At 41.1% G+C, this 12,656-nt stretch overlaps 1 protein-coding gene across 1 annotated transcript in view; it reads right to left on the reverse strand.

The window, feature by feature from the left end:
• PLCH1 (phospholipase C eta 1) overlaps positions 1-12,639 on the reverse strand; it is a 236,993-nt gene extending 224,354 nt beyond the window's left edge. Inside the window, exon 1 of the mRNA XM_027772378.1 lies at positions 12,470-12,639. The gene's annotated coding sequence lies outside the window, so the exon portion shown is untranslated. The remainder of the gene's footprint in view (positions 1-12,469) is intronic.
• Positions 12,640-12,656: the final 17 nt, after the last annotated feature.

Genomic DNA, 12,656 nt, shown 5'->3' on the forward strand with positions numbered 1-12,656 from the left:
GCATGGCCATATCCCCTGCGGGTTATTTCTCACTTTCTGTCTCTCTGTCTCTCTTTGTCTTTCTGGTGAGTTCACGCGCCCTATAGCGAAAACCTCTCAAAAAATATATATATAAATATATATAGTTCTGCCCTAAATGTGTACATTTTTTTAAAATAGCTCTGCCCCCAATACATAAGGGTACCCAAAATTCAGTCTCAGGAAGGGCATCCCCCACAAAAGGGCAGATCTCCCAGTTTCCCCAGTTTTCTGTCCATTTCCCCACTGGTGAAGGAAGGGAGTTTATCCCAGAGAACCTATGGATTCTCCTCCTGTCTGCTTTCCCTAGCCTTCTACCCAGGAATGAGAGGTGTGTAGCTCCAACATGAGATCTGCCTTGCACTAGGCAACTAAGCCTCCGAACATCGCCTCTCCTCCTTCCCAACTGCATAGCAGGGTAAGTGGGAGAAACAGCTCCCCTTTCTCTGCCCCAAAATAGAAGGTCAAGAGCCTAGAGGTATAAAAGACTATACTTGTCTAAAATAAATTTGTGAATTATATGCCCCATCCATATGCTGTCCATAATCCTAATGGACCAGAGAATTGGAGAAAAAAAGATTGTGGCATGGTCGGACCCTATTAAAGGCCTCTTCTCTCACTCCCTTCTTCTCTCTGTTTGTCTCTCTCTTTCTCTTCCTTACACTGCCCTCTGGCATTTAAAAAAAAAAAAAAGGAATGCTTAAACATACTTTATTCAGAATGAAAGTCCTGAGATAGATCTCTCTGTAGGATAATAGTAATAATAAAAATCATTGTCGCAAATATTTTAACTTAAGACAATAGTAAGTTAAGAATTAAAATTAGGGACCAGCAGGTGGCATGGTGATTAAGGTGTTGAATACGCCCACATGGCTGACTACGGTTTGAGTCCTGGACCTGGTGGCTTGCTTTCTCACTTTCTCTCTCTCTCTCTCTCTCTCTCTCTCTCTCTGTGTGTGTGTGTGTGTGTGTGTGTGCATGTGTCTGGTCAATTAAAATAAATAAATAAATAAATAAATAATTCTTTTTTAAAAAAGAAATAAAATTAGTTTCTTTAAAGCCAGCAGAGACATTTGTTAACCCAATATCAGCTTAAAATAGTATTAAAATATCAGAAATTATAAGAAGGAAATGTAAAGATCCTCAAAAAAATAGAGAAGGAAATAAAGTATTAAACCTGATTTGGTCACAAGAATTCTCACGCTCAAAATAGCATTAAAAAGAGAAAAAAAATGGGAGAGGAGTACCAGCAGATGACATAATGGTTACATCGCTGAACTCCTGTGTAGTCCACTGCAATTCGATTCCTAGACCTGGCAGCTTAAAACTCACGCCAGGCACATGTGCGTGTGTGCCCAAAATCTCAGGAGGAGAATGAAAGAGAAGGGACTGTGGCATGGCCATCCCCCTTGGGGGGTGATTTCTCATTTTCTGTCTCTTTGTCTCTGTCTCTCTAGCGAATGCACACATCCTACAGAAAAAAATCTCTCTTAAAAAAAAATGGGGTCTTTCCTACTATCCAAGATGGCAGCGAATGCACACATCCTACAGAAAAAAATCTCTTTTTAAAAAAAATGGGGTCTTTCCTACCATCCAAGATGGCAAGTGAAACAGCTGTGAAGCAGGATACTAAGGAGAAGAAACCTGAAGCCAAGGAGGCTGATGCCAGTGGCAAGGTTAAACAGGGTGACCCGCAAGGTTAAAAGGTGCACAAAGGCGAAGCCCCATTGCAGCCAAAACCAAGGCAGTCAGAAAAAGGGCATCAGCAGATACTCCCAATCTGCCATGTATTCCAGGAAGGCCATGTACAAGAGAAACACTCGCCCACTAAATCCAGGGTTGAAAACTCTCACATAGTTGACCATAGTTCGAGTCTCAGACCTGGCGAATTAAACTCACACCAGGCATGTGTGTGTGCCCAAGATTCTGAGAGGAGAATGGAGGAGAAGGGATTGTGGCGTGGCCATCTCCTCTGGTGGGGGTTGATTTCTCACTTTCTGTCTCTGGCGATAGCACATGCACTATAGTAAAAATCTCTCTTTAAAAATAAGCAAACTGATAACAGAGTAGATTTTAAGTGTCCTCATCACAAGAAAAGGGCATGTGAAGTTATATACAAAGGTTAACTAGCTCCATTTAGTCATTCCATAAATGTATACGTATTTTAAAAGATATTGTACATGGTAAATATATACAGTTTTGTTTTTGTTTTATTTTATTTTAGATTTTTGCGATAAGGCATAGGGCAAGTGCACTTGCCAGAGAGAAACAGAGAAAGGGAATGTGAGGAAATCACCCCCTGGGGAACATGGCCATACCACAATTCCTTCTCCTTCATTCCCCTCTCAGGATTTTGGGCATGCACACACAGGCACCCCATGTGAGTTTCAAGCTAATGGGTCCAGGACTTGAACCACAGTCATACATGTGGGAGTCCAACACCTTAACCACCAGACCACCACACCACCTGCTGGCCCCATATATACATTTTTTACTTGTCCATTTTAAAACAAAATTTTTAAATAAACAATAAAGCTCCATTATGTTGATATGAAATTATACACAAATATATTGTTATCCCCAAAAAAAGGAAAATGCAAAATCCTATAGATGATGTGCTACCATTCGATTTTTCAAAGAAGGTGTTGGCCCCATAATGTAGTGGTTAAGGGAGCCACACCCTTTAGGGCTGACCACAGTTTAAATCCTGCTTCCAGTGGCTTGAAAACCATGCGTGGCATGTGTGTGTGCATGCCCAAACTCATGACAAGGAAGAATGGAGGGAAACAGGACTGCAGCATGACCACATCCCATCTGGGAGTTCTTCCTCTCTTACTAGCTCCCTCTCTCTCGGGTGAGCATATGTGCCTCTGGTACACACACACACACACACACACACACACACACACACACTGAGCCAGCCCCATGCTCTTAAAGAAGATCCCACACAGTCAACAATGCAGTCCAAATCTCAGACTTGGTGACTTAAGGGACACTTTGGGCACCTGTGCATTAATGCTGCAAAATCTCACTGGGATGGAGAAATGAAGAAGGGATTTCAGTATGACCAAGCCCCATGGCAAAAGGGTAGTGCTTTCTCCCTCGTCCTCTGTCTTTGGTGAGCATGTGTGCTCTCTGGCAATTTCAAAAAACAAAAACAAAAACAAAAAAGAGAGAGAGAGAGAGAGAAGGGAAACAGCATAAAGCACACATATGTATTTTTTTTAAGACAGAGTTTTGCTATAGGGCACAGGCACTTGCTAGAGAGACAGAGACAGAAAGTGAGAAGTCATCCCACCCCAAGGGGAACAGCCATGCCTCAATCCGTTCTCCTCCATTCTTCCCTCGGGATTTTAGCACACATGCACACATGCCTAGCATGAGTTTTAAGCGACCGGATCTGGGACTCCAACCACATTTGACTACATGGGAAATGAGCAATATAACCATTATGCCATCTGCTGGTTCCTATATACATATTTTTTTCAATCCACTACATTCATTCATTCATCTATGATGTGCTAAGGAGCACATGTATTCACTGGAGAGAGAGAAAGTCAGAAAGCACCCCCCATGGAGTATGCTCCTTCTTCATTTCTCTTCTTGGGATTTTGGAAATGTGTGCATGTGCCCATGCACACACACACACACGCACACACACACACACACACACACAGAGTGTGTTTTTTCAAGTCACTGGCTCTGGTACTCAAACCATGCTGTTGGATTTGGATTTGGATTTGGGATCCAGGCACCCTAAGCAGTATACCACTTGCTATCTCTGTACATATTTGCATAGAGATATAGATACAAAGATACATGACATCTTTGAAAAATTTTAAAGACTAAATGTCATGGGGCCAGTGGGTGGCCTGGTAATTGAGGAGCTGGACTCCCACAGGCTGACTGCAGTTCAAGTGCCAGACCTGGCAGCTTACTTTCTTACTTTCTCTCTCTTTCTCTCTCTTTATGGTCACATTATAAAAAAATAATAATAATAAATTAAATTAAATTAAATGGTTCTTAAAAAAGACTAAATGGGATGCCAGTAGGTGGCATGGTGGTTAAGGTACTGGACTCCCACATGACTGACCATGGTTTGAGTCCCAGACCTGACAGCTTCCTCTCTCACTTTCTCTTTCTCTCTCTCTCTAGTCAAATGAAAAAATAATAATAACAAATTGAATTAAATTTTAAAAAAAAAAAAAGACTCAATGTCAGAGGGACAGAGGTGAGAGAATCTTCACTAAATGCCCTTTTAAGCTTTTAAAATTTGTAACCATGAGAATGTATGATCTATTCAGTTATTCTTTCCCAAAGTACAAAAATTAACACATAGCATTAAGAATAATTCCATGAGAAAATACATACTTTCCATTTACTCCACCAAATTCAAGCAGAGTACCTTTCAACAATGTGCTGAGAACTGGTCCTGACTTGAGATTTTACTTTTGACTGAAACTTGGACTCTCAATAATAGTTCTCACATTTCTCTCTTTTGACAAATGAAAAAGAAGTTGGTACACAGTTTGTGTTCACTCTCTTCCAGGGCTGTATTTTAATGGTTTACTTCGTAAACAGAAAAATACTTCAATTCACAACCAACTTACAACAAAAAAGCTGTGGTTTAGAATAAAACATTTGTATACAAACTTTTTTTTCTATTTGAGAAGAAAAGATTGCTCTGACATTCACAGTCAGACACTGCTCAGTAAAATACAGAAATAAATCACACTACAATGATTTTTCTAGGGAGAACAAAACAGTTGGGAGGGAAGGGGATTCCCTCTCCAGCCTTCATGACATAAACGTGCTCCCAGCATAAGACAGGCTTAGTGTTCAGGAGTTGAGTGAGTCTGATTCCCATTGGTCCAGTAAGGCTGTCTGCAGCCAATAGAAATGTTTAAAGAGAAGGAAAAAAACTATGAAAAATTGCAAAATCCTCTCCAGCCCTATTAGCTAAAGCCAGAAGAGCTCAAAGAATGCTGGTTTTAAAACATGACTAAATGTAAGCTTTGATGAGATTTACAAAAAGTGTAAGAAAGAGAATTGCTTTTCTCTTTTTTAAATTTGCTTCACGGTCTCCAACTTATACCACTTCAGAACTAAAAGACTGTTACTTATGTATCCTGGTATTATTTAAACCCAAGTATTCTCTTTTTCAACTTTAGTTTTATTTATGAACAGTTTTCAAATGAAAAGTCTATACAATGAACTGTTTACCTCTTGTGTATCCTTCTAGAGATATCGTATTTTTTAATTTATTTTATTTTATTTTGTTATTTTTTTTTTCTTAATTTGACCAGAGAGAGAGAGAGAAAGTAATTTGCCAGGACTGGGTCTTGAACCAGTCAGCCATGTGGGAATCCAGCAACTTTAACCACCACGCCACTTGCCAGTCTGCAATATGGTATTTTATGTGCACACAGAAAAGACTTTTTTCTCCCCTCATCTCTCCCTTTTTCACACAAATAGCATATGGAACCGAAAGTATTTAAGTTGATATAAAAATCAAAGGGTCTGTGCATAATCTTAACTTCATTATATAAACACATTACTCTTTTCTACAAAAAAATCTTTTTTAAAATCTATTTTTATTACCTACTGTATCATTCAAAATTAAGAAAAAGCTGTTTGGCAAAAAGAAATAGGATGCCTAGGGAGCTAAATTGCATAAAATTATATAGCACATCGACTCACTTACTTCTGATCCAGAATTCTCAGCCCTGAAAAATCTGTTGAAATCTTCCAGGTGCCTATCAGAGATAGTTTTGCAGAGGTTTTATAGACGCTCCATGGAGATCTGTCCCACAGTCCAGAGGCCCCTTCAACGAACTTGAAGTAGAGGAGAAGAGGGAAGCGGGAAGCTGAATTTAAATGTTTGGTTCTAGTGGAACAGCAACAAGGAAGTGAAGACAGGTGAAAGAGAAACCTTGAGTGCTTGGAGCAGTTAATCAGTAACTCCCACTAAACCAGATCCTTCTGCCTTCCAGTAGTAACCTAACAGGTAAAGCATGAACACCTCAATGGCTGGACAAGTTCATAAGGCTCTTGCTAAATTCGGAAGAATTAGTCACAGAGAAAAGAGGCTGCCTATAGCATAAGCCTTAGAAAACAATTCAAGAAGAACAAAACACAGAGAACCCTCCAAGAACCTATACTGTGTTAAAACAGGCTGAATTTCCAATTTGAAGTCCAGCATTCAATTTTTTGAAATCCTCAGTCTTTTCTTCTACCTTGGAATCAAGATGTAGGGAGGAAAGAAGGTCAAGAAGAAAGGTATACTTTTAGGGTCGGATGTGCTACTACTGCTGAGGTAAGTTCAAGTCCCAACTCAGCCACGAATTGTCTGTGTAAGTGTGGACATTCCCGAGCCTCAGTTTCTTTATGAGTAAACTAGCTCGAAAACACTGCCAGTGTGAAACTAGCTCAGTTCAATCCACTTGCAGTTGCCCAGTACCACAGCGAGCAGAGTGAGGAGCACAAAACTTCAGCTTCTACCTTAACTTTGCCAACTGCAGCAATGGTCCACCGTGACGCTGATCCCCCGTTTGAAACTGTTATGGGAAGAGAACACCTAGCTCATGCTAGCGTTGTCTCTCAACACTATTTCAAAAAAGTAAGTGGGCAAAGTTTATATAAAATAAAACCAATATCTAAGTCTCGAGATCCAGAAAACACACACTAAAATTGTAAAAGGTCCTTAGGCCCATCACACCTTGACAGCAATCCTCAAGTGATAAGAGGGCCACTTTGATGTGGAAAGGCCTCTGCAGAACAGAACCTAAACATTGCTCACTTCTAAACAAATAGCCAACACAGTTTATCAACAAAGGCTTGACTGTTTTTCTGGAACCAGACTTGAATTTAACCTCCGAAACTCCATATGGGAATGCAGCTTCTCCACTCACCAAAATGCTGATCAGAAACATGTCTACCTGTGTGTGCGTGGCACAAATAAAGAATTTGAAGATAAAAGCAACTCAGTGTTCTTCCTTTTTTAAAGAAATACTTTACTTAATTTTATTCTTTTTTTTTTTTTTTTTTAATTTGACCAGCAAGAGAGAGAGTGTGTGAAAGTGAGAAAGCAAGCTGCCAGGTCCAGGTCCAGGACTCAAACCACCACAGTCGGCCCTATAGGAGTCTAGCCCCTCAGCCATGCCACCTGCCGGCCCCCCACTCAGTGTTTCTCATAAATTTAGTCATACCTTCCTGAGTGGCAAAATGATGTAATAGAATGTGGAGGCAGACAGACCTGGGTTCAAATTCGATGTCTTTTCCAAACTTGCTTAGTTCTTGGGCAAGAGACTAACTTCTCTGAGCCTTAGGGTTTGTCAATCTGGTCAATATTATGCCAGACATTCAATCATGTTATATTCCCCCCTTTTTTTTTAAACATGAGATCATAATTCTTGCCTTTCCTGATTACTGTGCATTGTAGAGACATATAGTAAGTGCCCAGTCATATGTTAAGGGTACATTAAACTTTACCTCCTTTCTTCCAGAAACTTTAAGAGATTTACTGAACAATAAATAACCAGAAAAACTATTACCCTTTGTATTAAATTCTAGCCACGTCTAAATTCTTCAGGCTAAACTAGATACCCACTTGGGACCAGCAAGTACTGTGATGGTTAAGGTGCTGAACTCCCACAATGGTTGACCACGGTTCGAGTCCTGGACTTAGCAGCTTGTGTTCTCATTTTTCTTTTCTTTCTCCCTCTGTCTCTTTCTGGTCAAATTAAGAAGTAATAATAATAAATAAAATAAAATTAGTAATTATTTTTAAAATAGATAGCAACCGAAAAAGAACCATTGTATTTCTACACATGCATACGTGTTTTCATGATGCTCACTCACATGCTTATAACCGAATCCATCAGCAGGTGCCAACTCTGTTTCACTCAATGATATTAGGTTAAACCACATGAAATTGCCGATGTTTGACCACTTTATAACTGCGGCATTTCATCTGGTTGCAAATACCAAATCTGGAGTATTTGCCTCCCTCCCCTGGTTTCATGGAAATAGCAAGATTATTAGAAATCAGTAAATCTGCATTTTCATTCCAGTTCTGCCACTTGCCAGCTTCATAACTTTAAGAAAATCATTTAGCAACCTTGGGTCCAGGTTACCTCACTTACAGAATAAACATGGTGGATTCATCTTTTCCTCTGTTACTTAAAGACCACAATAAGGCAGAGGCACTTAGTTTAGCATTTTTAAAATAGAGTTAAAAAAATGTTAAAAATTAAAAAAAAACACACTTTAAACATAGCTATAAAAGCTCTCTAGCGTGTCCCGTTGGCATCCAGCCTGCCTCGTTCCACTTTGAAGCACAGAAGAGACCTTGATGATAACAACACAAAGCTGTGTAAACTCTTCCACAGGTTTCTGAAAATGCACTTATAATTCGGCACATCCTTGCACAGCAGTACTGGATTTCTCTTTAAACAAAAATGGTCACAGGTGTCAAAGAGATGTGAGTGAGTGTCCGCTGAACTGTGTCTAAATGATTTTCCTTGTGACCAAAGCCAGTCTGGAATAAGCCCCCGCTAGTGAGAAGACAGAACATGCTTCCCAGGCCGAGGAGGCATTGTTGAAGTAATGAGTTCTGCACCACTTAATCCACAGTTCACAGCCCAGCCTGGTTTTCTAGACAAAGAGCAATAACCAAAAAGCAAGCTTCTCTGAGCTTGCCATGGTCATCAGACCAATGAGGAGATGAAGGAAAGATGGCCAGTCTCCCCAACCTCCCATGCCCTAGGAATGACCAGAGGAAATGTCTGCCAACCTGGTCAATATTACGCCAGACCTCTGTCATGGCTGTAATGGATTTTGATAGAGTCTCAAAAGGTCTAGAAATGACCAGCTCAAGAGTTGAAATATTTAAATGCTCTATTGTATTCCTTTTATCCTTGAATCATAATGTCAGATTATCACTGAATATATATTATGTTACACCCTTCTTTTTTTTCCCCTCAGGGAAATAGCAGTTATGATCTTTCGAGCATGCAGATTCACACAATTCTCAGGACTGTAGCTGGTTCGTTATGTCATGAAACACGGAGCCAGAACAAAGGACTACTGAATCACTCACCTTATCTTGGTCCAAGAAACCTGAGAATTACAGTTTCTACGTTTCTTCCAAAACTCAGTGCTACCGTTGCCAAGACTATAAGTTTTAGAGTTAAGTCTATGCTACAAAAATGTAAGTAGATAGATGCACACAAAGCTTCCCACTGTGTATTTAAGCCCTTATCTAAATTGCTCAAAACTATGTTCTTTTTTTTCTGAGTCAAGAAGTCTGTTTTAAGAGTTACCAAGTTACTCACCCTGAAAACTTTTAGTAACATTAGGATTATATATCAGAATTTACAACTCTTGGCTCATTGAAGGCAGGAATCTGGATTTATTTATCTAGTGTTCCATACAGAAGTTGTTGGTAAATATTTGTTGCTTAAATGAAAAAATGTAATAGAAACACTTCAATTAGAATTTTCACAGTATTTTACATGACAGCTGACAGGAACTACCTTTATGAGAGTCTATTTTTATAATGCTACCCCTATAATTATTTAGAAGATTCATTTTTAAAATAAATTTAACTGAAGTTGATGGCATGGGAAAACGTATCAAACAAAAGCAATGACTTGAACAGATTTTACTGTGACTCTGGTGCAGCTATAAATCCTGGCTCTGCCACCAAACTTCTCTCCCTTTGTCGTATTCTTGTTGCACTTCCCAGCCTCCCCCAAGCAATCTCATTAGCCCACGATCTGCTAAAACTGCAGTTTACCTCCTGGAAGCAGCAGAAACACATGTCACTGAGAACTAGGAAACTGAAGCCAGTTTCAAATCACCTAATAGGGTCACACAGTATCTGAACCTGAGAATTAAGAGTTTTTCTATTTTTTTAATTATGGGAAAAGAAAATTCAATTGCACTTGTTTTTTAAATTGTGCTAGATGGATTGCACAATGAATAGGTATGCATAGCCAGTGAAATGGGAAAGATAACTAGCAGTCCACTATTTGCTAATCATTTGAAAATGAAAATGTTTATTTATTTGCTGATAGTGGAAAGACATGATCTAAAAACTTCTACCACTAATAAAAACTTGCTATTCTTGAAAGCAAACCATCCCAAAGTAGGGGAGTAAGAAGTACTAATACGCTACTTTATCCAAGGTATTTTACCCCATACTCTCCCAGGAAGAGTAATTCCATTTAAAGTTTTATTAGCAGTTATGTTAATTCTAATGAATGCTTATTTAATAGCATATATAGGTACCAATCATGCTGCCAAATATTGATGCAGTCTAAGAAAAATAAGCAACAAGAAGTTACAGTTCCTTCTACATACTCTTCTAGATGTGTACCTTTGCCAAATGCTACCCTGCGCGTAAACAAATGGGATTTAAAACACAGGATGGGGCTGTCACAACAATTTTAAAAAAATGAAAATGACTCCCAACAGACGGCTTGAGAAAACTGGTTTGTGTTAAGGTTTCTTGAAACATTCCCTGCAGAAGATATTAACCCCAACAGTGACCAAAGCTCAGGAGCAACTGGAAAAACAACCTTTTTCTGGGTATACCTTTGTTTCTCTTTATTGGTGTTTTGCTTAGCTCGGTTTTGGTGCAGAGAGCAAGTTGTTGTCATACCCTTAAGAGGACACAAGTGTGCTGGGTTGTACAAATGTGGCTCTCCACCTGGGCAGCGGAGTATACGTCTGTCTCCCCAACGTTCAAGAGGAATCACCTCACTGAATGTTTTAAAAATTCATTAGAAGGTAAATGTTGGGGCTGGCAGATGGTGTGGTGGTTAAGGCCACTGGACTCCCACATGGCCCACAGTGGTTCCAGCCCCGGACCTGGTGGCTTGCTCTTTCACTTGCTCCATGCCCCCCAACCCCCCCCCCCATCAAATTAAAATAAATAAAGTTAAATAAAATCATTCTTAAGGGAGCCAGCAGGTGGGGTGATGGTTAAGGCGCTAGACACTCCCACATGATCGACCACAGTTCAAGTCCCAGACCTGGTGACTTGCTTTCTTGCTTTCTCTCTCTCTCTCTCACTCCTGTCAAATTAAAATGAATGAATGAATGAATAAAATTAAATAATTATTTTTTAAAAAATAATTCTTTTAAAAAAAGTAAGTAAATGTTTCCATCCAGCAGGTAGCATGGTGGTTAAGGGTTCTGGACTCTCACATAGATGATGGCAGTTCAAGTCCCAGACCTGGCAGCTTGCTTACTCTCTCTTTCTCCCTCTCTCTCTCTGTTCTTCTCTGGTCAAATTAAAATAAAGAAATAGATAAAAGTTAAATAAAATAATTATTTCATAAAAAGAAAGCAAATGTTGTATTCATATTCTTTTAATTCCAAATTATTGTATTCATAGTTTAAAATTAAGAATTACTTCTTTATTTACTTTATTTATTTATTCTTAATGTTGACCAGAGAGGGAGGGAGAAAGAAGAGTGAGAAAGCAAGCCACCAGGTCCAGGATTTGAACCGTGGTTGGCCATGTGGGAGCCCAGCGCCCTTAACTACCGCACCACCAGCCAGTCTCCCATTTATATCCTCTTTAATGGGATAATAGGGCTGGAATTTCGATTACTGCCCCAATGATGACGTTCTTCCTTTTATTGATACAATAAAAATGATAACGCGGGAAAGGAAAAGTTTTTCTTTAGATTTAGTTGATTGTTGATTCAGTGCTGAACTCCTAAGGCCAAAATAGGTTCATAAACTGATTCAGCCTCACAGACAAACAGTGCGAGTCCCAGGGAGGAGAAGAGGGGGCCCTCCGGACGCGCCACAGGGAGCAGGGTTTGGAGGCGCGCGGGGTGGCGTCTCGGACTGCAGCGCGGTCGCCATGGGAACGGCGGCGCAGGCGCAGAGCGTGCGACCGCGCGGAAGGGGCTTGCCCGGACCGCCGGCGTCGCCCGAGCGCCCCTCGTTTATCCCAGGAAGGGCAGCGGAGTAAATCCTCCCGTTCTCAGCACGCCGAGTCTTCTCTGAGAGGGTTCTCGGGGTCACTGGACACAGGAAGAGCCGTGGGACTCCCCGAGTGTAACGGGCACCACTCTCCCGCGGCCAGAGCCGGGTCCAGAGACCCGCATGGGGGTGGAAGCATCCTGCAGCGACGCTCGATCTTCCACGGGGCGAAACCTCACTCAGCCCCGCAAGGGACCCGGGCATTAAATTCTTGCACGGGCACACACCCCCACATCCTTCTGAATTGTACATGGAACCCAAGGAGCAGCTTTGCTCCCGTTTCCAGCACAGGAGTTTGGGGGACCCCCTGCCCAACACTCACGCAGTCCTAAGGAGCGTGTCCCTGCCGGGACTGCGGATGGAGGCTTCAGGTCACTTGCTCCCAAGTCCTCTTTTTTCTGCACACCCACTTTTTCCTGGTCCCCTCTCTTCCCCCCAAATCACTGACCTCGGCTTTGAGCGTTCGGCAGATGAGGGGCTCAGGAGTCCTTCGCTCAGGAGCAGCCTCCGCCCTGCTGGGGTGAGGAGTTATTGGCCCCGGTGAGCCCCAACTCCAAACCCCTGCCGAGGGCTAGAAAAGCCTCCCAAAAGGGCGCTTCGCCCCACCAGCCAGCAGGAACCCCGACACTAGCTGG

The sequence above is a fragment of the Tupaia chinensis genome, unplaced genomic scaffold (genome assembly GCF_000334495.1).
Source record: "Tupaia chinensis unplaced genomic scaffold, TupChi_1.0 Scaffold000272_1, whole genome shotgun sequence".
Lineage (NCBI taxonomy): Eukaryota > Metazoa > Chordata > Mammalia > Scandentia > Tupaiidae > Tupaia > Tupaia belangeri.